Below are 24,033 nucleotides of genomic sequence, written 5' to 3' on the forward strand. Positions count from 1 at the left end.
AACCACTGTTCCTAAAAGTGGTTGTCATAGAGTGGTACAAGGTCCCTATGGGTCCCCAGGACCTATACAGGGGCTCTGAGAAGTCCACACTGTTTTCATTGTTAACACTAAGATGCTATTTGCCTTTCTCTTGTTCCCTCGTGGGTAAACGGTGGAGTCTTCCAGAATTCACAACACATTGAATGTTAGAGGTGGATATGAGAATCCAGCAGTCTTCTACCAAGCCAGACATTACAGAAACGGGCAAAAATGCTAAATGATGCCTCTCTTCTCACTACATTCTTTGTTTTATGTAATAAATATTTTTCATAAAAAATTACATTGTCGTATTACTATGCAATGGGTTTAGTTTCACATGGATATTTTTGTAATTTCTGTGCTTTCTAATGTAGTAAGTATCCATAGATATAAGCCATTTCCACAACAGCTCTCTGGGGTCCCAACTGACTTTCAAGAACATAAAGGGATCCTGAGACCAGAGTTTGAGAACCGCAGCCACGAAGATGTATCCTGAACATTCCCCCTTAGGAGACTGGGTCTGTGTGTCTGGGTGTAGGTACAAGAGATGGGAGCCAGCAGAGTGACGGCACTCAGCTGGGAGGAGTTCGGGGAACAGTGATGGAGGGTATGGAAAGGCACCGTGCACTGACCCACGAAAGCAGAACCCCCCCTACCGTGTACTTCCCCACCGCTCCGTGGAGGCAGCGTCCGCAACGCAGACTGACCAGCTGGCTGGGTCTGGACAGGCTCAGCTAGCTGCCTTGCTGGCTTCCTTCTGGACAGAAAGTGGGGTCCCCAAGAGAACAGGGTGAAGGGGCAGAGTCGTTGGCACCTAAGGAAAGAGGGACATAGACATTCCACCTGTCACCAAAAGGCTGGCCTCTCCTCTACTATCTCTCACTATCCGCGGTGGACAGTCCTCCCCTGCTGGGTAACTCGGGGTTGTGAAAGGTCCTCACAAACCTGAGACAGGGCTCCTGGGCAGGCAGGACTTTCTGCTTCCCACAGGTGCGGCGTCTGTACCTGGAGCGGGCTTTCCCAAACTCCGAATTCTCTGGACTCAACGCAAGTGAACCCCCTCTAAGTCAGGCACTACTGTCTGAAAGGGCAGGGGGTCCAGTCACCCTAGATACTCCCCCAACTCCACCCCAACCACCTGGGTCAGCAGCGCCAGATGACCCGTCAAGCAGAATCCGGAACGTGTGGACAATCCTGGGCACTTGTGTTGATGTGTCCTCGTCCAGCATCAGGAGCCCCGGACAGAGTTAGAGGGAAGCGGAACTCTGCAGACGCTGTTGTCCCTGCAGCCCCAGTCCCTGCTGTCTCCCCTTGCTGCCCACAGAGGTGAGCGCTGGGCACAGACTAAGTCTCAGTCCAAACACGCATGTACCGGGACCAAAGGTCAGACACATGCAGGTCAGACGTGCTGGAGGGAAGAGCAGAGGCCCGCAGCAGTACTGCCATCAGACCCACAAGGGGCCCACACGCAATGGCCTTGGCAGGCACCCCCGCCTCTCATAGTGAGCCCGCTTTGGCCCCAGAACCGTGACTGTCAGTGCAGAGGAAGGGCTACGAATTCCCACTTTCCAATCTCACTTGTTGGAACTGTTTACAAGGAGTATTTTTGTTATAAAGAGAAAAACGCTATTTTTATTTTAAAAGTACAGAAAAAACGCTGCAGGTAATCAAGACACGGAATTAACCGTCAACCTCTGCCCCCCTTCTGGGGTCCGCCTTCCAGGAACGCGCTCGGGGGCGGCTAGTCACCCTTCCCGGGGCTGTGGCTGCTTCCACAGAACACGCAGAGGGCCGTGGTTACCCCTGGATACAAAACCACCCAAGTGATGAACTCAAAAGAAGAGGGCATCAGGGTGGACAGAGGGCACGCGCACTCACCATGCCTTCTGCGTCCCTCCAGTGCGGACGTCCCACATCCCCCGGGGACAGAGAGTCCCAGGGCTGCCACATCTGGGACTGCCTAAGAGAAAGGGACTTTCCCCTGAGAATCAGCATGGGGCTGGCCACACACTTCACCAGACAAGTTCACACTCCTGCCCTGGAAACCCATTACTGGCAGGTCCCCGGGTGTAGAACCCTGATCTTCCCCATGGGGCCACGTGGGGAAAGGGACGGAGGTACACCTATGACACTACAGTACCTAAGGACACCACCAGCCACCTGGACGATGAAGCGGAAAGGAGAAAACCCCGCGTTCTGGACACATCCGAACTGGAACAGCACTCTGGCCCCACCAGGTCAGGTGCCCCAGGCGGTGAGCACAGGGTCTTGGCCCAGCGCTCTGCAGGTGACACCGTGCCCTGCGGTTCGCAGCACTCCTCACAGACAACCGCCAGACACCCAGGGGGAGGGCGGGGCGGGGGCCAGGTGAGGGCCACGACACTCAGGCTCTTCCCTTGGGACCAATCTCTGCATGGCTCATGGTCTCCTTCTTGCAAGGCACCAGCTCAAAGCCATCCTTAGGCTGAATTACAGACAGCTGAACAAATCACCAGAGCGTCGCACAGTGCAATCTCGTAACTGGGTAACCGGACAACAGCTGTGGTGCTCCCGCCTGTCCCCGAGAAGCCACTGTTCACGGCAGGACCTCCCCCACACCCCCCGGCCCCAGGCATTCCCCTGCCCTCAGCCCGGGGAGCCTCATCTGTTCAGATGTCTGCCTGAGCCTGGGCCCACCCCCGGCCACCAAGGTCCTACATAGGTGTGTGCACACATGCACACTCACACTCAATGCACACAACACCCTCACACAAACACACACTCAATGATACACACTCACTAACCACAGTGGGCACACGCTGTGCTGTTCCCACAAGCTTCAATTGCCCCCAAGCAGGGTTGGCAGATTCTAGGCAACAGTTCTTCACCCCGTGGCCCCCAAGGAAGGCACTGCCGGGTCCCGGCCCCCTCGGCAGAACCCTCTAGACAGCACTCTGGCCTGTCACCACGCCGTGAAAGAGGAGATGCGCGGTGGTGACGGCCCCGGCCCCAAACCAGCATCCACTGTGGTTAGTAATGTGGCATTCCCCCAGCACAGCCCGAGTGACCATACGTGGGGAACGGTTAAAAAACAGCAGGCAGGGGCTAGGGTGGGGGTCACTGGAGGTGATCGTCAAAGGCACAAACGTCCTGTTATGGGATGGATAAGCTGAGGACCTGATGTACAGCACGGGGAGGACGCACAGTAACACCGCGCTGGGCACTGGCAATGGCCGAGCACGGATCCTAAGTGCTGGTGGACACAGGGGATGTCTTCAGAGACCAAGCTTACTGTAGGAGCCTTTTGCGGCCTGCGTCAAGTCAGCACACTGCACAATTCAAACACAAACAGTTCCACCTGTCAGTGATGCCTGCACCCGGAAAGCCCAGCAGAGAGCAAAGGAGTACCACGCTGCTGTCACCAACCATGACAGTGCAGACTTGTGGCCAGGTGGGAGGATCCCTGTGGAAGCCCAAGGCAGAAGGTGCCCGCACGCCAGAGCACGGCTGCACTGTGCTGACAAGGAGCAGGCACGGGCGCCTCACGGACCCGGGGCGTTACAGAGAGGGGAAGTCACTCCCAGTCAGCTAGCTCCTCTGGGACAGGGCCCACCGTCTCACAGCCCCCACCCCAGAGCTGTGAGCACTCGCCGGGCCAAGAACACGCCCCCGCCCCTGCGGAACCGAGCCCACGGTGCTGCCTGCTAAGTACAGCCTGGGCCACACGGTATCAGTGCCACTCAAACACAGCCAAGGTGACGGCAGCCTTCGAAGCTGGCGATTCTCACCTCAGCAGGTGTCCACGCAGTCCTGGACCGGCCCACCCTGAGCCTGGTCTGGCTCCGCAGTCCTCCAGGCGCAGTTCCTGAACTCCAGTGCCAGCCCAGCCCTGCACCCCTCCACACACCCAGGGCATCCTTAGAGCCCTGTGCCCTGCAGCCCCCAGGGAGAAAGCTTGAGCCAACCCAGCACCCACCAGATGTGAGGCGATCCTGAGTCCACCCCGCTTTTTCTCCATGCACAACACTCTCCCTCCTTTGCCCAGTTCCCCAGGCCTGGCCATGACTCCGTGGCCATACTGAGCCCCCAGGCCAGGGGCTGCCCTTCCCCAGGGCTCCCCTCCCCTGCAGGGCCACTCAGTCGCCCCTTGCCCTGCACATGGCAGGACCCTCTGACCTCTGAGCCCGTGCTGCCTCGGCATCGGCCTCAAGGAAGGAGGGAGGACAGGATCACGACTGTGAACAAAAGCTCAGCACCCGAACCGAGGCAATGACGGTTGAGGGGCACGGGGGGCCCAGCTAAGCCCCTCCCAGGCCTGGCTGCTAGGCAGCTCGTGTGGGAGAGGTGTGCAGACCAAAGGCTCCCGTCGGGCAGGCGCCCGGCCGGGAGAGCAGCTATGAAACAGGAGAGAGGCACGTGGGGTCGGGGAGGCGGCACAGACCAAATCTGCAGCCCGCAAGCCACGTCATTTAGGGAAAGGGAATGACAGGGTCAGGCTCGAGAACGTGGCGCACAGGCGTGGGAAGGAATGGGCTGCAGAAGGCCCGCACTCTGCGGCACCCAGCTCAGGGACGTAGTCCAGGGGCTCCCTGTAAGTCACCGTGTGCGCACACATGCACGTACAAGTGTACACTTGTACACGCTAACATCACACTAACGGAGTACACAGCAGGTTACACGCACTCACCACCTACAACACATTAACGGACAACACCTACATGCACACACGCGTCATGTGTTTGCATATACGCATATTTCCGTATACAGGGACATTGGTCTCTTCCCGTCTTTTCCTTCACAGTTGGCACACGATAGGACAGTGAGAGCTACCGATCTTTAAAAACTCTAATAGAACTGATGTCTACTGGGTACGGAGACTCGGTTTTACAAGATGAAAAGTTCTGGAGCTTGGTTGCACAACGCGAACGCACTTAGCACGACTCAGCGTGCACGTAACATGGTTAAGATGGCGAATCTTGTGCGCTTCTTACCACAATTAAAAATGAAGATTTTTTTTTTTTGAAAGCTAGATACACATACACACAAATTCAATGAACTGCCCAAACGGTTTATTACGTGGCCTCCTGCCCTTCTTTGTCACTAACTTCACAGAAGCAGGTGCCGAGCGGGTGTCACTCTCCACGTAGGCCTGCCGTCCCTCTGAGAAGTAAGGGCAAGCAGCAGTTACCTTCCCCCGGGCACGGTGGGTCGTACGGAACGGCGGCCCCCAGTCCGCAGCACCTCCGGGTCTCGGCGGTGTCCGGTCAGCTAAGACGACGACGGGGAGTGAGGACACCAAGCTCCCCCCCACCTGCACACACACCAGGACGTGTAGAGTGTGCTCGCGGTCAGTGAGCTGTCACCAGAAACGCGACGAACAGGCAGTGCTCCGAGGCCGGACCCAGTCGAGGGACTAAGAGCATGGGCGCTGCCTCCCTCGACCTGCACCGGGAAGCACGCAGCCGGCGAGGGGGGCTGGAGACCGGGGCTGGAGACAACACTGGCACTGGGTTTTAGCATATTCTAAACGTGTGACTTACAATTCAGCAATCCCCTTTCTTTTTATGCAGTCACCACCACACAAACATGCCTCTTTGTTGTCTCTAACTGCATCTGCATGCAGAACACACTCGAGCCAGGGAAATGTTAAGTTCTAGGGAATGGAAACCCATTTTTCAAATGTGAAAGGGAAAAGAAAAGAAAGAGAAAGAGAGAAGAAGGTAGGTTTTATTCACATGCAGAAAACGTAAATGAAAGCTGATTCCATTTCTTCACCCCGACCTGGTAAATGACGTTTGTAACTTGTCCCTGGTGGTTTCAAAATTACTGAGTTTGAGGACGGCGCGGCGGGAACAAGCCCATCTTGGTCCAGATGTGGGCTACTTACTCAAATTCCGCAAGCACCCTCGATGACGAGAGCCTCACTGGTGACATGACAGTCGCCCTGCGTGAGAAGCCCTGGAATAGCCTCTGCCTGCAAGGGCGTCATGAAGCCACCACTCTGGTTCCCTGGGACACACACGCTCCCTCGGCTCCCTCGGCTCGGCCTGCAGCTCCCCAGGCAGTGCAGGCCCCCCGGGCAGACCTGAGTGACGCAAAGCTCACACGGCCCCGCGGGGCAACAGACTCTGAATTCACCTGAGGTCCCCCGGATCTCCGCGCTCCTCGTGGCAATCAACCACGGCTCAGAATCACACCAACAGGAGCTGATTTCCCAAGCTAGGCAGGGCACGCACCCACGTTAACAGATTAAAATTAGGCACCCTAATTATTAAACTGTCACTGTAAAAGCCGGAAATACCATTTTTTTAAATGAATAGAAGAATTAATGGATTTTTTTATTTGCCTGCCTTTGTGATACCCAGCCTGTCTCTTCTTATCAAGGCACTCATCAAACATGCTTCTGCCACATATGCACATTAAATCATTAGTACTTTCCCCAATTATAGTAACTGCTTATGTGTATCGCTGATCCACTCTCCCAATATAGCTCCCTTAACATTGATGATATGGCAAATGCTTTAATAAAACACACTCTCAGGCCACACAAGAGAAATACTTTCCCTTCTGTACCTTTCTGACGTGTAACTGCAGGGCCAGCCGGGGACTGGCCACAGGGCTCTCATTTCTAAGGGTCCGAGAGGAGCTTTCACCAGAGGGCCATGGGCAGGGGGTCTCCCAGACTCCTCCCCAAGCCCCCCACAATGGGGAGAACTGGTGTTCCCATGGGCAGGTCGGGGCTCCCAGGTGGGAGCTTTCTGTGACAGCTTACATTTTATCTGAAAACTCGGTGAAATGTCCACTCTGCCGCATCACACAACCATGCTCTATGCTCACCTGTTCTCCTACCGCGGCACTGTACGGAACCATCTAGCTCCTGGCTTCCCTCCCATTCCATGCTCACCTGTTCTCCTGCCGCGGCACTGTACGGAACCATCTAGCTCCTGGCTTCCCTCCCGTTCCATGCTCACCTGTTCTCCTGCCGCGGCACTGTACGGAACCATCTAGCTCCTGGCTTCCCTCCCGTTCCATGCTTACCTGTTCTCCTGCCGCGGCACTGTACGGAACCATCTAGCTCCTGGCTTCCCTCCCTTTCTATGCTCACCTCTTCTCCTACTGCGGCACTGTACGGAACCATCTAGCTCCTGGCTTCCCTCCCGTTCCATGCTCACCTGTTCTCCTGCCGCGGCACTGTACGGAACCATCTAGCTCCTGGCTTCCCTCCCATTCCATGCTCACCTGTTCTCCTGCCGCGGCACTGTACGGAACCATCTAGCTCCTGGCTTCCCTCCCATTCCATGCTCACCTGTTCTCCTGCCGCGGCACTGTACGGAACCATCTAGCTCCTGGCTTCCCTCCCGTTCCATGCTCACCTGTTCTCCTACCGCGGCACTGTACGGAACCATCTAGCTCCTGGCTTCCCTCCCGTTCCATGCTCACCTGTTCTCCTGCCGCGGCACTGTACGGAACCATCTAGCTCCTGGCTTCCCTCCCTTTCTATGCTCACCTCTTCTCCTACTGCGGCACTGTACGGAACCATCTAGCTCCTGGCTTCCCTCCCTTCACACCAGCCTTCCAGTACCCAGGAAGACACACCCACTGCCAGTGGCCAGGCCCTCAGCAGCTCCGGCGGCCCTCTGCCCACCTCACTGCAGTGCCCTGACTGTCCTCGCCAGCCGGGAGGCCCCACGCTGCTCCAAGCCTCCTCGCCTTCCAGTGAAGGGCACGGTCACTAAGTGTCCCTGTTCTTCACACTTCAACTCAGGGGTCTGTGAGTCTGGGATCCGAAAGGAGGAGAACACCACTTGCTGCTGGGAGAATGAGCCGGGCTTAGAGACCAGGCCTGGGACGGGGCCAGGGCCGGGACAGGAAGAGAGGCCATGGGCCAGACAACTACCTCCACACCTGGCTCCTCTGAGAACCCAGATATACCCACACCAAGGACACAGTCCCCAGTGAAGCAACAAAGAAAAGTTCGTTTTCCAAATCCAACACGCTCACACTTTGCCTGATAACTATGAAAGTATCCCTTCCCATCCCAAGTAGAGCAGCAGCGCAAGGACGGGGACCCAGGGTTCCAATACCCACCGCCATGCCCCCCGGTGCCCCGAGCCAGCTTTGGCCCTCCCGCAAAACCAGTCAGCGTGTGGGATGGGTCAGCTGGGAAACTGAGGAAAACGGCCAGGCTCGGGGAACAGGACTGCAGACAAAGTGAGGCTCTGGCCGCACACGCCAGCAGAGTAGAGACAACAGCCTTCTCCCGGGGAACAACACAGGCCAACAAGGACAGAAGCGCCACAGGGGAAGAAGGAAGCTGGGAACGGGACCCCTGGCTGAGAAAGGCCTCAGGAAGATGAAGCACGTGAAAATCTGAGCACTCCCTCTGCAGGACAGAGTATGGCACACTTTCACCCTTCAGAGCTCGGAGCCAAGAACGCCCCAGAGAAAAAGAGTCCCTCCACTGCTGTGCAAAGTCAGGAAAACAGCAGGGCCTGGCTGCACAACAGTCTAACATTCTGAAGCTTACACGAAACTCCCGAGTACATTAGCCTGCGGGTCAAGGAGCAAGAAGGCCTGGAGACACTCCCAGCTCCTCCTGGTCCACCCCGAGCACAGACCCTGACTGAGCAGGTGAGCCCGGGTGCAAGAGACGGGAATGTGGGCGCTCAGCGCACGTCAGGCAGGGAAGCGGCCACCTGTGGGAAGAGCCTCTTCCTGACTCTCTCAGCAGCACCCGCACCCTGGCACCCGGTACTCCAGGCCTTCGGGAGAAACCCTGAGCCTCTGCTTCTCTGAGCTTGGGGCCTCCCAACCTCGTTCACACCATGGCGAGCAGAGAAAATGACCTTCACTCAGCACAAGGGGTAAGCAGCTGGGGGCTGCTCGAAGCACCGGGCAGGAGAGCAAGAGCTGACGGACACGGGCTCCAGCCGAGAGCTCAGCACCGCTGCCCAGCCCCTCGCTGGGAGGCAGAGATGGGCTTTGAGAACGGGTAGCCACACGCACCATCTGCTTCCTCACGTCTCAACCTTAAGCCTGTGGGAAGGAGCCCTGCAACTCCGCGGCAGCACAGCTCAGCAGCGGGGCCAAGGCTCGGCAGCAGTAACACGCACGTGCCTGGCCTGATTCCATCTGTTTCCGGCCCTAGGGACTTCCAAAGGATGGACGGTGTGACAACAGAAGGACTCAGAGCCCCTAACTGTGGCCTCCTCATCTGTTCCTCATTACAAGGCAGGAAGAGGACAGGGTCCAGGAGAAACGATGGTCAGGCTCAGGGTCTGCAAGGACGTTATGACTACAACTTCTGCCACTAGCGAATCGAACGGGAGCCACCTGGCCATCCAAAACAGGCGGTCTCCTATCACTGTTCTGGAAGCCCAAGCAAGCCCCTGATGCAGGCACTCATAAGGGCCCAGGGCAGGAAAGCCCAGGAAACGGGGTGGAGGCAGGTCCATGCAGCCAGGGAAAAGGGCACGGAGGGCAGAATCTGGGGAAGGGAAGACGGATGCAGCCCTAGAGTCCCCACAGGCGAGGCAAAGGACCCAATTTTTATTCTAGACAACGGGAAGCCACAGATATCGGGGCAGGGGCGCCATGACTAGGAGACGAGGAAGGCTGATGTGGCTTCAAAGACGGAAGACTGGAGGTGGGGTCCCAGGGAGCACGCTTCAGGGTGAGGGTCAAGACCACGGGCACAGACAGCCAAATGCCATGAGAACAGGGAGCCAGGGGCATGGCTGAGAGGACTGGGGACCACAGGTGAGAGGGCCACCGCCAGAGCCAGGCAAGAGTCAGAGCTCTGAGAGGAATACAGGACCTGGGCCCAATGCCACCCCTTTAGGTCTCGTTGGCTGGCGGGCCGACGTGGACAAAGGAGCGTGGCCCCAGGGAGCAGGTCAGATCCCATGGGCATGGGTGCCTGGGGCAGCTGGAGGCCTCAGAAGCCAGGGTGACCAGCGGGGCAACAGGCAGGAGCCCTCCATGGGAGCTTCACGGGTTACTCTGACCACACCGTGCCCGAAATGGAACAGCCCCACGCCAGAAAAGCAAGAGAGCCGGCGCCTCGAGGGAATGCCATGAGCACGCCAGCTCCGGGGTGCCTGCGGCGCCTCCTTAAGAAGCACCCATCAAGTCCAGGCGAGTGAGAAGCCGGTCCCGGGGGCCCACAGCAAGCCTGGCCTCAGCCGTCCTGGCCCCACTGGACCCTGGGCCCCGTTGACGGCCCGTGCAGAACTGCAGTGGCCAGCACGCGGGCTGGACGTGAGCGGGCTGGGCTGGGAGGACGGCGAGCGGCAGCGGTGCTTACAGCTGGGGAAGTGGGTGAGAATTGCACGCTGTGGAGGGAGAATTTCATCACCCAACGGTCACCAGAGCTCCTCATTCCAGAAACTCTGCCACTCCTCATTAAGTGGTAGGTGGCCCAAGGCGAGCGGCTGAAGTCAGTCCGCAGGAAGCACAAGAGAGAAGCTGGACTCTCATATTTTACATGTTCTCCCATGTGTGTTCATGCCTACATGCACGCATGTACGCGTGTCTGTGTGCATGAGCACTCATGTACGTGTCTGTGTGCATACACGTCTGCATGTATGTGCACGTGCGTGTGTGCATACACATGCACTCACGTACATGTGTCTGTGTACGTGCATACATGTGTGTACACATGTACGTGCGTGTCTGTGCACTCGCATATGCATGTACATGTGTGTGCACATGTGCATGTGTGTAATGCACACATGTGCACATATGCAGTCTGTGTGGGCATGCATGTACATGTGTGTTGCGTGCACTGTGTGGGTGTGTGCATGTACACATGTACACGTGTGTGTGTGTCCACGCCTGTCAGTCATCAGGACTGTCCATCCCAGAACTGAACTGTGAACTAAAGAGAGAGCAGACGGGGCACTGGTAACAAGTGGCCTCCGTGAGGTCACCCACTGGAGTGGCTGCCCACAGGACCAGTGTGGCCACAAGCAGGGGCTCATGAGGGGCAGGAACATCTTCCACCCACCCAGACGAGAGGCCGCCACAGCCGCAGTCCCACCATACACAGTCCAGCTGTGCACCTGCCCGGCAAGGACCACAGGGCCAGTCACCACCAACGCCAACACAGAACCCAGCACAGCCTCCCCCCACCCCGCCTCAGTAAAACATCCTTGTGGGAGGGGTGTGCAGGGCCGAAGTTCTCCGCCTCCGGCTGGGACCCTTCCACACCTGGGCAGATGACCAGGCCTAGGCCCCCAGCCGGCGGGGGCATCACACTAGTCCCCACAGCTTGGCCAGGTCAGGGGCACCTTGGTCTGATCATGCACAAAGAAAACAGGCCTGGACGCACTGGGGAGAAGCCATGATGCAGCCTGTACACAGCTGCACCAGGACATGCACCTGGACCCCCTTCGAAAATGCTGAGCCCCTTACCGCTCTGCTTTCCTGACCCGGAAGTGCCCGCACAATGAGCCCTGCACTTCCTCCCTAGGGGCAGACAGCCGTACCGTGCGTTCCAAGGAGGGCCTAAGGAACGAGGCATGGGCTCAGCCGGCTGCCTGGCTCAAACCCGAGCTGCCCCCCACGCCACCACCCTGCCTCGGGGCTCAGCCTCCTCAAGTAAGGCAGAGAGCGTTTAGCAATACCGCAGTGCCCGGCACTAGAGAGATACCACAGGCCAAGCTGGGCAGGGGTCCTTCCCAACCCGTGCGCCCATGAACCTAGAGAAAGTCAACAGCATTTCTACGTGGCAAGCATAGGAGCTAGGCCACTGACCCCTGTATCTCCCATGATCATGACAACAATCCTCCCCAGCAGAGACTCTCACGCCCACTTTGCAGTTGGGAAGACTGAGGCACAGGGAAGCTGGGTATCTGACCATTTACACAGTGGAGGGTTTTGTAACCCATCTACCTGATCTCAAAGCTCATTCTCTGCAATGCTCTCCTTGCCTGCAGAGAGGCTGATGTGACCAGCAGGGCTTCCAGAACTGCCAGCCCAAGTGCGCGTCAGCCGGCACGACCCACCCGCCTTCTCAGGATACCCTCAGCATGTGTCCACCTCTGTGCCAGGCAGGAGAGCTAGCATGGGTTCAACCCTTTCCAGGGCATCCTCAGATAACGGCCTTGGTTCTCCTGGGTTGTCTGGGAGCACTGCCCTGAGGGCAGGGGATCAGTCAGGAGGAAGCATCCACAGGCATCTGGAGACCCAGCCTGTGCCATCTCATGGTTCCACTGTCCCCAGTCCAAGGGCCCCTCCCAGGGATGTCAGCACCCAGGCCAGCTGGTGGAGGGAGAGAATGGAGGAATCTCCCTGATGAAGCTTCTAGATCACCCCTATCCACCTTGCCAGCTGGCCAGCTCCAGCCACACGCCACTGACTTCCAGGGCCCAGGGTACACCCAGGAAGAAGGGCGCACAGGAAGTTCAGCGTGCCCCAGCATCTGTTGCCACAGAAGTAAGTCCTGGTCAGTGCCTCATTTCTAGACCCTGCTGAGCGTTTTCCCCCTGTGACCTTCATAGAAGGCTGCCACAGGATCCCCTGAGGCGAAATCTGTGTTCAGTATGGTACCACGCACAGCAACCCCCATGGAACCCTGTTCTGGACCTGCTGCTAGGGACGCAGGAGACAGGCGACTCCATAGAGGATGCCATCCACTGGGTCCCTCCTTGGCACCCATCCCCTCTCTCCCTCCTGCCAACCACAGCGATTTCCACACAAGGGAAGCAGACTCCTCCACCAGCTTCTGGAAGAGGCTGAGCCACTCTGCACATTCCATACCCCTGGCAAGGGGCAGTTCAGAGGTGGACAACCGACCTCAGCCACACCAAGCAGAATAAATCCAAGACTTTGGCTGGGACAAATATGCTCTCCTTCCCAGTGGCATAAACCAGGGTACATGCAGCCCTGAGGGCAGCTGGCAGGACTCTCTCAGGCAGGAAGCCGACTCTCCCAAACAGGGGAAGGAAAACAAGGCCGTCTTGATGACGTTGTGGAGGAGCTGGATCAAGCCCTGCCTGAACTCTTCCTTCACCTGACTTTCTGGGAGAGCAAGTCAATCAATTCCCTACAGCGCAAGGTGCTCTGTGAATCCGCCACGGAGAGATCCCATCTGACGGACAGCTACTGGAAATACCTTCCTGCTCAAGGCTTAAAGCTGCTCGCAAGACTCGCTTAAAGAGACTCTCCCACAATCCCAAGGAGGACAGAATCTGGTCTCCTGTTTCCCTGCTCCTCCATTCCCCACAGGCTACCTGGTCCTACCACAAGGTCACAGCTGTTCCCTGCATTCACACCCACAGAGCCACCCATGGAAGGCTGTGCCCACAGGGCGCCAGAAGCTCCCCGCCTCCAGTCGCTAAGCTCTTCCCCGACCTTCCTGGGGAGCACTGCCCCTTCACCCCACAGCTGCAGCCCCCTCCACCCTAACCCCGTGCACCCAGGCCACGCAGGCTCCCGCGAGCCACTAGCACGTGGAGCGGCCTTCTGACAGCACAGCAGCACGGCAGCAGCAGGTGAGCAAGGCTCAGTCCGTAAGGCTCCCTGCTGGCGCCTGAGCAAGGACGGCGAAGAGAAGCAGAAACGGGGCAAACCTGCCACCGGACTTGCAACATGCGTAACATGGATCTGCGTGGGACAGCTCCCTTCTGCAGATCGCCAGCGAGTATCGCAGGCAGCAAAATCCCCGCATGAAGTGTCCACCATCTATGTTCATGGATCACCCTCGGGGCTGCAGACCTCGGCACCGCAGGCCTGAGGACAAACCGCACCACGGTCAAGGGCCGGGCACAGCAGGACACCCACTGCCAGGCCCAAGCCCCGAGTGCGGTCGCGGACTGACCTCTGGTACCTGCCGCGCACAGCAGCGCCCTGGGAGCTGCCGTTGTTTGGAGTGCAGTTGGCAGGGTGCTGCTGAGCGGTCAAGACAGGATCTCTGCAGGCTAAGAAACAGCCCCCAAAAAGACAAAGGCAGACACTGGCTCCCAAACACGACTGAAGTCCTCCGGGGAGGTGTTCACCCTGCCGTGACCTCAGAAGACACAGGCAGAGACGCCCTGCACTGGCACAGGGACCTCAGGGAGCCCTGAAGTTACATAAGGGACACCAAAGTCACCAACACTCCCCTTGCACACAAATGCCTACCTGAGACCTGCCCGAGGAGAGGCGGAGGAGAAGGGCAGAGCCTTGGGGACAGGCTCCCGGGCCCCACAACAGCCCTTCTGGCCTCCTCTCCTACAGACAGGACGTGAGATGCGCAGACACAAGACAGCGCCAGCCAGGCGACAAGGTCACAAGAGTGAAGCTGGGATCTCAACCCAGGTCTGACTCAACACCCACGTCTGTCCTCAGCGCCCCAAAGCCACGGAAAGCAAAACGTCTCCCAACTGTGAGAACCCCTCCTGTACACTCCAGGTCAATCAGCACCCGGGAGACAAAACTAGCACCTCTACAAGTCGGACCCCTGCCCACATCCACAGCAAATCCATCCAAGGAGCCGACCCCAGAGCACCGCCCTACTGCCAGCCTACTGCTCAGCCCCATCTGCTATTTCATTAAAAGAATTCTGAGGGCAAGTGGGTGGCTCAGTTGGTTAGGAGTCAACTTGATTTTGGCTCAGGTCATGATCTCAGGATTGTGAGATGGAGCCCCGTGTCGGGTCCATGCTGGGCGTGGAGCCTGCTTGAGATTCTCTCTCTCCCTATGCCCCTTTCCCCTCAAAAAAGGAATTCTGAAAATCACAGGTTCCTCACAATGCAACACGTTTGGACGAACATTATGCAATCTAACACAGAAAGGCATTCCTACTGGGGGCAGAGCTGGGGGTACACATTACACTGTTGTTTGTTGACCCCATGTCCCAAAAGGTGAACTCTCCCCATGAGCCCCGAAAGGTCAGTGGACGCTCCTCTGCTGGGGACCCAATCCCAGCGAGGCTCACGGCCACTGGGGACGGAGGAGGGAGGCCCGGCTGGCCCAGGCTTCCTCGAGGCCCACAAGAACCCATGACAGGCGGGATGCTGCAGGTGGACTGCTGCCCACCCAGAAAGAGGGGACGCATGAGGGCTGCTGCAAAACCAACAGGACGGCAAAGGTGAAAGGAAAACAACGCGCTTCGGAGAAAGCACTCACAAGGAGACGGAGGTAAGACGTGAGGTGCCCAGTGACATGTCCTTCTGTGTATCCCTCCAGCATGGACGGCTGAGGAGGAAATGACAACACAGCCCCTGTGCTGGCAAAGAAAGGCTTCCCAAGGAATGGGGACTGCAGCCACCCTTTACAACCTTCTCAGTGCAAAATCATACATAATTTTCGAGCAGACAGGGTATGAACCCACTGCAGTGCTTCCCCAACAACCACTGGTGGCTCGTTCTAAGGACCCAGAGGGCTGAGGGCCACTGCCCCTTGTGAGTGCTTCCTCACGACAGTCACTAAGCTCACCGCACAGCCTTGCCCCGCTGGGTCGCAGACCCTGGTGGTGACTTCACCTGCTCTAGGTGTCCGCGGCCCCAAAGGTGAAGTGGGGGTCGGGCTCACCAGAACGCTCTAACCCCTCAGCGCCGCGGGGCTGGCACAGTAGGTGTAAGAGGGAAAGCCTCAGACATCAAGGTGGAAGGGCCTGAGCACACCGCCATGATCTGCCCACCTGCTGGGGTCCTGCTTTCTGCCAGGATACTCTACGGACACAGTACCTGTGTCCCTTGCAGGTGCCAAGTGGAGCTCAGACTTAACCTTTGACTCCCCACACATAAAACCAACAGCTGGAGTAGAGGCAGGCTCAGGTCCCTTCCAGAATGTTCTCGATGCTGATTCCGGCAGAGCTTGGGCTCACAGTTACTCTAAGGAGTCCCAGACCCAGAAGAGGGCTCTCAGTAACACTGGCTGAATGAGGGAAGGGCCTCCCATGCTCCCCTAGTGTGGGTGCCCTCACTTCTCACTCAGAGCCCTCTGCGCCAGTGCCCCAGGCCAAGCACACTCCACAGCGGGGCCCCTGGGGGCCTCACAAAGGAAGCACGCACGCCCACGTCCCCCACCATGTCACCTCCATCAGGTTAGACCAAGAGAAGCCAGGCGCCTGGCACCTCGGAGAAACCAGAAAGAAGACAGAAACCTTGAATAAACACAAGCAGACTGCACGCATGAGCAAGTGAGGAAGTCCTTCATGGAGACAAGCGCCGCCAGCCACCCCCTGGTTAGTCCAGCTCGCCCTTCCTCATGCACTCCAGTCTTAGGGACCTCATAGCTCGTTGCTGTGACCCCACAACTCTGGCTCTGGCTAAAAAACACCCCACTCATCCTGGGTGGGCTCCACGGCCGCTGTCCCCCAGCCCCCTGCTCCCCACGACCTGGTGCACCTGTGTCTGCTCACGCTCTCTTCCTTCTGTCCCCACCAACATCTTGGTTCATGCGGCAGAGGCCAGGGCTTCCTGGTCAAGACTGGGGGGCAGGGATCTGCTATGGAGTCCTCCCAAAGCAGGGAGTGTTCCCTGTTCACCACCACCCCTCTGACTCCAGGCTTGTACTTGGGTCGGGGGCAGGCTGAGGATTTGCAAAATAATAACTGACCCATTAGAAACCTTTAGGAGACTCATCCCAAGCACAACCATCACTGCCACTCCCCCACCAAAGAGGGCCCAGTGGGGGGCCACAAACCTTGTCTTTCACTGTCTAAAAAAGCCAACAGCACCGCATAGAGCAGACGCCGCTGCTCCCAGGGGAACGTTCAGCTCCATCACTGTTTGAGCGACACCCCCACTTGGAAGGCCGGCTTGGGCTTTCAGGCCGTAAGAACTGATTTATTGTTTCAGGCTCAAACTTCAACCCAACAAAAGCACTTGAGTCCCACAGACGGAATACTTCATAAGCAACAGTAAATGAGCACAGCCTAAGAGCCCCCTTTTTGAGCAGAACAGACTACAAATGTTTATAGACACACCCATATTAAGGTAGCATATTAAAATTACGAGGTTAAATAAGAAATGACTGCAAAATGTCATTAATTCCGATCTGAAGCCAACAGGGCGAATGCCATCAGTAAAAGCAGCGGCTAGCCCTCCGAGCACCGGAGCGCAGGTAACCCGGCGGAGGCAAGCTCGGCGCCGCTCCGCACCACCAGAACCTGCCGCACTTGTGTTTACGGAGTCTACTTAAAAGCACGTAACGTCCAAAATCAGGAGCAAGCAGTTTCCAGGTTGAGGCGGGGAGGAAACGGGCAGTTCCAGCACGCCGGCAGCAACAGGTGCCGTGAGGCCCGAGGAGCGGGTCCCGTCCAGGCTCTCCAGCCAGGCCGGCGGCGCGTCCCTTCCTCAGCCACTCCACCAGTCACTCCCAGACGGCCTGCACCCCACGGAGCCCCCGGCGAGTGAGACACGGCCCAAAGAGCTACCGATACTCCATGCCTGGATCCTGCGAGGAAGGGGTACAAAGGATGCTGGGCGTATGTGTAACAGGGACTAAAGGGTTAGCACGGAGGAGGGCCAAGGAAGGGGGACATGGAGAAAGCTAGTGGGGATGAACGGGAACAGTGTGTACAAGGTCCTGGGTTGAAAGGGGCTTGCAAAGCAAAGCAAGCAGGGGACCGAGGCTCAGCGAACAGGACAGGAGCCTGCTAAAACAGAGGCCAGGATCGGGCAGGCCTCCCAGGGTCCAAGAACAACGGGAAGCCATGAGAGGGTTTCGAGCAAGGGAATGGAGGGGACAGATCTACTTCTGGTGGGAACCACTTAGGCTACCACTAGCAGCATGGGCTGTACTGGGACTGCCTGGACCCAGGAGGCCAGCTCCCCACAAGGAGAGCTCACAGGCGAGTCAGGGAAACAAATCCCCTAAATTCTTCTAATGCTAAGCATATTTATCAACTTCCCAAGGACTTGGTTTTTCTCCTTTATAAATAATGAAACTGAAGAGTGTTTTTCCCCCAGTGGTAACACCAGGCTTTAAAAAAAAAAAAGTATTACTATTAAAAAGTAATATACGCTCAGAGCAAAAATGTACACACTACCAACATCTAGGGAAAGTCAGGAGAGTCCCTTACATCCCACTCCCTGACACCCCATCATTATCACTTTAGAGACCCAAGTAGTTAGAAATGCATAAGGGACCCCTGGGCACTACTGCTCAGGACCTACTTCCTCAACACACTGCACACTTCCGATCTGCGAGCCTGTGCATCCATATTCCACAGGATGAAAACACCAGAATGTATTTAGTAAGTATCACCTTTATAAATAACGTGGTGATAACCTCCTGTACACATCTGGATATCTAAGCGCCTATCATATTCTCTCCTAAGAATAAACAGTCCCAACAAGCAGAATTGCTGGGATCAGAAAAATGACCATTCAAATTTTTGACACATAAAACTTTCCTGGAGAAGACGTAATTAATGATTTGCTCTCCAGAGAGCAAATAATAGTAACAGCCAACACTTAACATTGTGCTATGTGCCAGGCCCAATTCTAAGCACTTTCCACATAAGAATTTATTTAGATTTCACAGAAACCACAGAGGATAGGAATTATTATCCCAACCAACAGGTGCTATCAAACAACCTTTGCTGATATGATGGGCATAAATGGAATTGTTCACCTGAAATTCTCTATTAATAAAGCTGAGTTTTTTACACCAGCTACTGTGATTTGTATTATTTATAGGCTTTGCTCATCTTACAGTAGGGATACTCATCCTTTTTATTGGTTTGCAAAAGCTCTTAACATATTGGCTATTAAGCTCGTACAGGCACATCTTGTTATATATTTTTTTTCTCATTGTCTCTTAACCTCACTTATGGAATCTTTTGCCAAAAAGAATTTTAATTCTTATGCTGTTAAATCTGTCAGTATTTTATCTTTAAGGTTTCTGGCTTGGTGTTACAGTAAGAATACATTAAATTGGTAGTTTTCAAAGTTTTTGGTCCTTAGAATGCTTTCTTCCAATAAAGTCTTCCAAGAATATCCTGCAGACAAAACAGGTAAGGCCAAAGTGCATTGCTTGAAATAGACATGGAGCCCAAGGTGCCCTCCACCATCCTCACCGACCCCCAGGCAAGCTCAAATATCCAAACACAGGATGCAACAACCACCAGCCGACACGATTGTTAAGATCCCTTCCAGTCCTACAATGCCACACACGTGACAGCAGACAGCATGCAAAAACCTGAATTACTTCCCAGACCCTACTAAACCCAAAAGATATTCCAAACGGTCATCTTCTCGAAGAGGCTATGCTCTCCCAAATCCCTCAACAACACCGAACTTCAGCTTCCAGAGGCACGGAAGAGAGGGAATCAGCATCTGGGACTTGATACAGCCAGGAGTACCAGATGCTCCATTCCCACTTCTCTCTCAGGTTCCTCCTGGGCAAAATGAGCACAGTGGCAGCCACTTCGAAAGGCTGTGGGAGAGATAAATGGGAAATACAGGGCAAGTACTTACAACAACATGTGGCCCCGAGCAGGTGCTCATTAAACGTTAGCTACTGGTCTGTTACCATCACTAGCGGTATGGTCTGTTACCATCACTAGCGGTATAATCTGTTCACTAGGAAAGACATTCCGGTGTCCACGCTGACTGATGCAGACGGTGATCTGTCCCGATGTTACATGGAGGATCACAGTAGAGGCGACCCGTGTAGGGCCCTGGACCTTCCTTCCAGTACACAAAGTAGGAGGCATGCCGAAAAGGCATGCAAGCAACCACAGACACCACAGCCCACCCTGTACCCCTAAACAGACCCCCAGAAGAGAAAACCAATCTTCGGAAGAGAACTCACAGATCTTACTTGAGGACATTTTTTCCCAAAAGGAACACTTTGTGAATATATGTTGTGAAGGTCTGCTAACTGCAGCATCACTTTTGACATGGAACCCTTCACCTGACTTAAACCAAAAGATGCTACACCCTTCTCTGAGGTCAAGACCAATGGCCCTAAGCCCACTGCACACCCCAGCATACGCCGACTGTCTGAGATGGAAACCAAAACTCCCTCCCAACTTGATGCCTACCTGCCCCAGGACCAATGGGAGGGCTGCTCCCGAAGGGGCAAGGACTCGCACTCTGGCGAGAAGAGCAGGGGCTCTGGCCCAGCTTCACAGGCTGCAGAGCGAGGGCAAAATCCGAAGCTTACACACACACACACACACACACACACACACACACACACACACGGAGGCTGGGCCGGCCCCTATCCCCAGCTGCAGTCATCGATTCTAGTCCAGGAACGCAAGCCTGGCCACAGCCTGTCGCCCGCGGCCTCCAGGCACAGCAGTTGTCTCTGGTTCTCTGTGTCTCCCCCGCTCCCTACATCAGGTATTAATCTATTACTCAGGGCAGCTTCTGAGCGATGAAAGCCCAGCCGTTTTCAATAGAGAACGGTATGGCCAGATTCTACAGGAGTGATGAAATGTTTCTTCTGCTCTGGCAATTAAGACGGCACAAAGTCGCCTTTCCTCTGGTGCCACCCCCAACATCAAAGGATGAGAAATTCAAAGCCATTCATGCTGCATTGAAACCTCACAATGAAGCTGGGAAATGGAAGTCGATTACTGGGCATAAATATGCAATAGTTAAAAGGAAAGAGTTATAACAAAATTAAACTGCAGCAACCCCACAACGTGTGGAAACTTCCAGAACTAGAGTCCCCCTGGTAAACACCAAGAGAGACATCCTTATAAAGCAAGTTTCTGACCGCTGAAAGTCACGATCGGCCACTCCAGCTGCACATGGCCAGGGTGCCATGCCACTCTGCCGACCTTGGTACAGCAACAGCCCCCAAGGCCTCTGAGAACATGGCATTTGGACAGTTTGATTTTGCAGGGCTGTGAAGCTGCTGACCACAGAACATTCTGGCTCGGGGCTGCTTTGGCCACGTCTGTCCTTGGTCCCTAGGCCATCCAGGCCTAGCGGAGTCTAGCGTTATCCACCCGCTCCCCCCACATAACCCCCCCAGCCCAGGGCTCCCCCAGAGGCACTCCCGCTGCCAGCTTGCAGGAGAATGAACTAACCCTAAAGCGGGCAGTGTCCCGTCTGCCTGCTGCATAAATCCTGCTCCTCTTCTGACTGATTACCGCTCTCTTTAGGGGGGTATTTGATCTTTAAAATAAAAGCCCAGAACACAGAGAGCTATAGAAGTCTTACAATGTGTCAGGGTGTGTGGTTTTAAGGCAGGAAAATACTTCCCTCCCACACAAATGTGAATTCTGGGGAAAGATGCCACAGATCCAAGGGAGTAGACTATCTGGGAAAGCTTGATCAGTCTTAAAAATAGATAATTGAACACAGAGTTTAGAATTCTCAGGAGCTACCTGAAAAAAGAAAATTAAACCTCGCCTATTTTTGATATCCAAAACTCCATTCTGATGAAACTTCTAACAGGGTGGCATTTTGCATTTCCAATTATAATAGAGTAATTGTGTTGCCATAGTTACTGCAAAATTCTGCAATAACTTTTGTTGCTTTGTAATTGCTGGAGTGTATATTCGTGTACAAGCAGCTGAGTTTTCCTGATTCGATGCCTCTCCTTCCTCTCCCCGATCACCACCAACCACCACCTTCCCTGGCTCAATTCTGAAACCACATCAGTTTCATAGGACGATCCCTAACGTAATGCGAGGAATTATCACAGGCAATTAAAACTCCAAGCAACCACGATCGTATTACAAAAGAAAAAGTGAAACCAGGCCAAGGTGCAAACCCACCAGCATTCCCCGAATCTTGCTGGGCTGGCGCTGGGTGAGGGCTGTTTACGTGTTTACTCCCAGGCCTTCCATGCTTAGGTGGTTTGTGGGAATAAACAGAAAAGCCTGAGAAGAGAAAAGAGAGGAAGCAAACGAACTGCCCAGGCCCCTTCCTCCCTCACCGAGGGCAGGCAGGCAGCGCTGCACTCAGCAAGCAATTAGGTAGGTCTCTACAGTAATGCAATTAAGATTTAGTTAAGAAAGTCATTAGTTTTAAAATAACTTAAGTTTAATTTCTGCAACGCTTTATTTGAAAATTGTGTCACAGCAGGTCAATTTACAACATGCAATAAAGAAAACACTCATATCAGCTGCTGCAAGTTATTACAAATTTTTGATGTGCATTAAATGAGTACACTGGGTTCCACCCCCGGCCTTTCCAACTGATACGCGCGGTCTCGTGCTGTAACAGTGTCAAATATTTCAACGTTAAATGTAAATACGAGATAATTTGCTTATAATCCCGTGGTGTGTTTTTGCAATGCCGGGAAACGCGGCTCCCACCATCTGGGCAGGACGGGGCCACATCCCGGCCTGTGGAAACCCTGCGGGCACCCAGCCGGGGTCGCGGGCAGCACCCCCACCCCTCCCGTCACGGACCGGGGCACCCGCGCCGCGAGCCCCGGGGAGGGACGTTTTTCTGCAAACTCACAGCCCTGGACAAAGTTACATAAACGGCGCCAGCCCGGCTCCGGGCGCCCCCGGCCCACCTGCCGAGGGCTCGGCCTGGGCGGGCGCCGGGCGCGTGCTCCCCCCCTCCCCCCCGGAGGCCAGCCGGCCGTACTGGCCCGGCCTCAGCCTCCGGGCTGCAGGGAAGGGTCCAGGACAGGCTCGGGCTCCCGCTCCGGAAAACCCACGGGTTGGGCGCCACGCGCGGCCTGGCGCACGGGCCGGGGCGCGGACCCGGGCGTCCACCTGCCGGGCCGGCGGCGAGGGGGGGGTGTGGGGGGGGCGTGGGGCCGGCGGCCTGCGGGCGGGTGGGGTGGCGGGCGGGGGGCGGACAATGGCCCGCGGGCCGGGGCCGGGCCGGGGCTGCGCTTACCGCGGCGGCGGCGGGGCGGGCGCTCTAGCCCCGCGCGGGCGCTCCGAGCCGCATCTCCTCAGCCTGCGCCGCCACCACCACCGCCGGCGGCGGGCGGGCGGGCGCTCGGGCGGCGGCGACAGCGGGGACGCGGCCGCGGCGCGCCGGGCCCAGGCTGCTGAGGCGGCGGCGCGGGCGGGCGGGCGCGCGGGCTCGGGCGCGGGCGGCGGCGGGGACGGTGCTCCGCGGCGGCGGCCCCACAACCTCCCCTCCTCATTCACAAAAAATTGACCCACGTTGAACCATGATGCCGCTCCCCCCTCCAGCACGGAGCCGGGCGCTGATAGGCCACGCCCGACGCCCGTCAGCCGCCCCGGCCCCGCCCCTCAGCCGGCGGCTCTGCAGCCATTGGCTGCGCCGGCCTTGCATCACCTCCCTCCCGGGCCCCTCCCTCCTGCCCGATTTCTAACGAAGAGCTCGTCAATTACGGCTCGGCCCCGCCCTCCGGCCTCCCTCCCTGGCCGCCCGGCCGTCCTTCCATTGGTCCACTGGGGCCCCGGGTACCGCCCCGTGTGCTCCCGCCCCTCGTCCCGCGGCCACCAACCGCCAGGCCAGACGCCCTACAAACTGCATGGATGCTCCACCTCTGCCCGCCTTCCGGCACACGTCCTGGACCCCATTGGCTGCCCGAGATGCCAATCCCAGGAGGCGGAGCTACCAAAGGACGCTCCAGGCGCCAGCCGCTGGACGTTTCGCGGTTGAGAAAGCGCAGGGAGCCGGGCGGACTGTGATTGTAAACGTGGGCCCTCGCCCTGGCGAGCTCCACTCAGCAGCCCCGAGGAGTTGCTGTGCGCCGGCCTAGTGGTCAGGACCGCGTGCCTGGGCGCCTAGCGGCCGCACACTCAACCACAGGCTGAGACAGGGGGCCGATCGGGCCTGGCCACGGCCTCCATCTTGGGTACTGGCGGCGGTCACGTGGTGCTACGTGCTCCCGGAGACGCACGGGCGGCGCGGAGGACGAGTGCGCAGGCGCGGCGGGCCCCGCCCTGCCCCGCGGCGGGAACGCGGCCTCCCGGGCGGGGGGTGCTGGCCGGCTGGTCTTCCCCGAGGGCGGGAGGCGGGCCCGCCGCGCCTGCGCCACCGGCGAGTCGTAGGGTGTGTGGTGGTCCCGGTCGGCCCGTCAGCGCTGAGTGCTCAGCACTGAAAGTTGCCCGGTCGGGGTGTTTTGGGCTGTGTCGAGTGGCCGCTTCGAGTCCCGCCGGGCCCCGGACGCCCCGCGGGCTGTCGGTCGGCGGGCGCACAG

At 56.9% G+C, this 24,033-nt stretch overlaps 1 protein-coding gene across 7 annotated transcripts in view; it reads right to left on the minus strand.

The window, feature by feature from the left end:
- Window positions 1-23,671, minus strand: part of HDAC4 (histone deacetylase 4) — a 299,563-nt gene extending 275,892 nt beyond the window's left edge. For 3 of the 7 annotated variants that reach the window (XM_087864897.1, XM_087864895.1, XM_045793968.2), the window contains exon 1: window positions 22,752-23,031. The gene's annotated coding sequence lies outside the window, so the exon portion shown is untranslated. Of the gene's footprint in view, window positions 1-22,751; window positions 23,033-23,374 lie in introns of those variants that run through there. The other 4 variants (XM_087864900.1, XM_087864899.1, XM_045793967.2 and 1 more) reach the window with 3 other exon arrangements.
- Window positions 23,672-24,033: the final 362 nt, after the last annotated feature.

Source organism: Ursus americanus, chromosome 1 (assembly GCF_024610735.1).
Source record: "Ursus americanus isolate L20-20 chromosome 1, mUrsAme1.1.p, whole genome shotgun sequence".
NCBI classification, from domain to species: Eukaryota; Metazoa; Chordata; class Mammalia; order Carnivora; family Ursidae; genus Ursus; species Ursus americanus.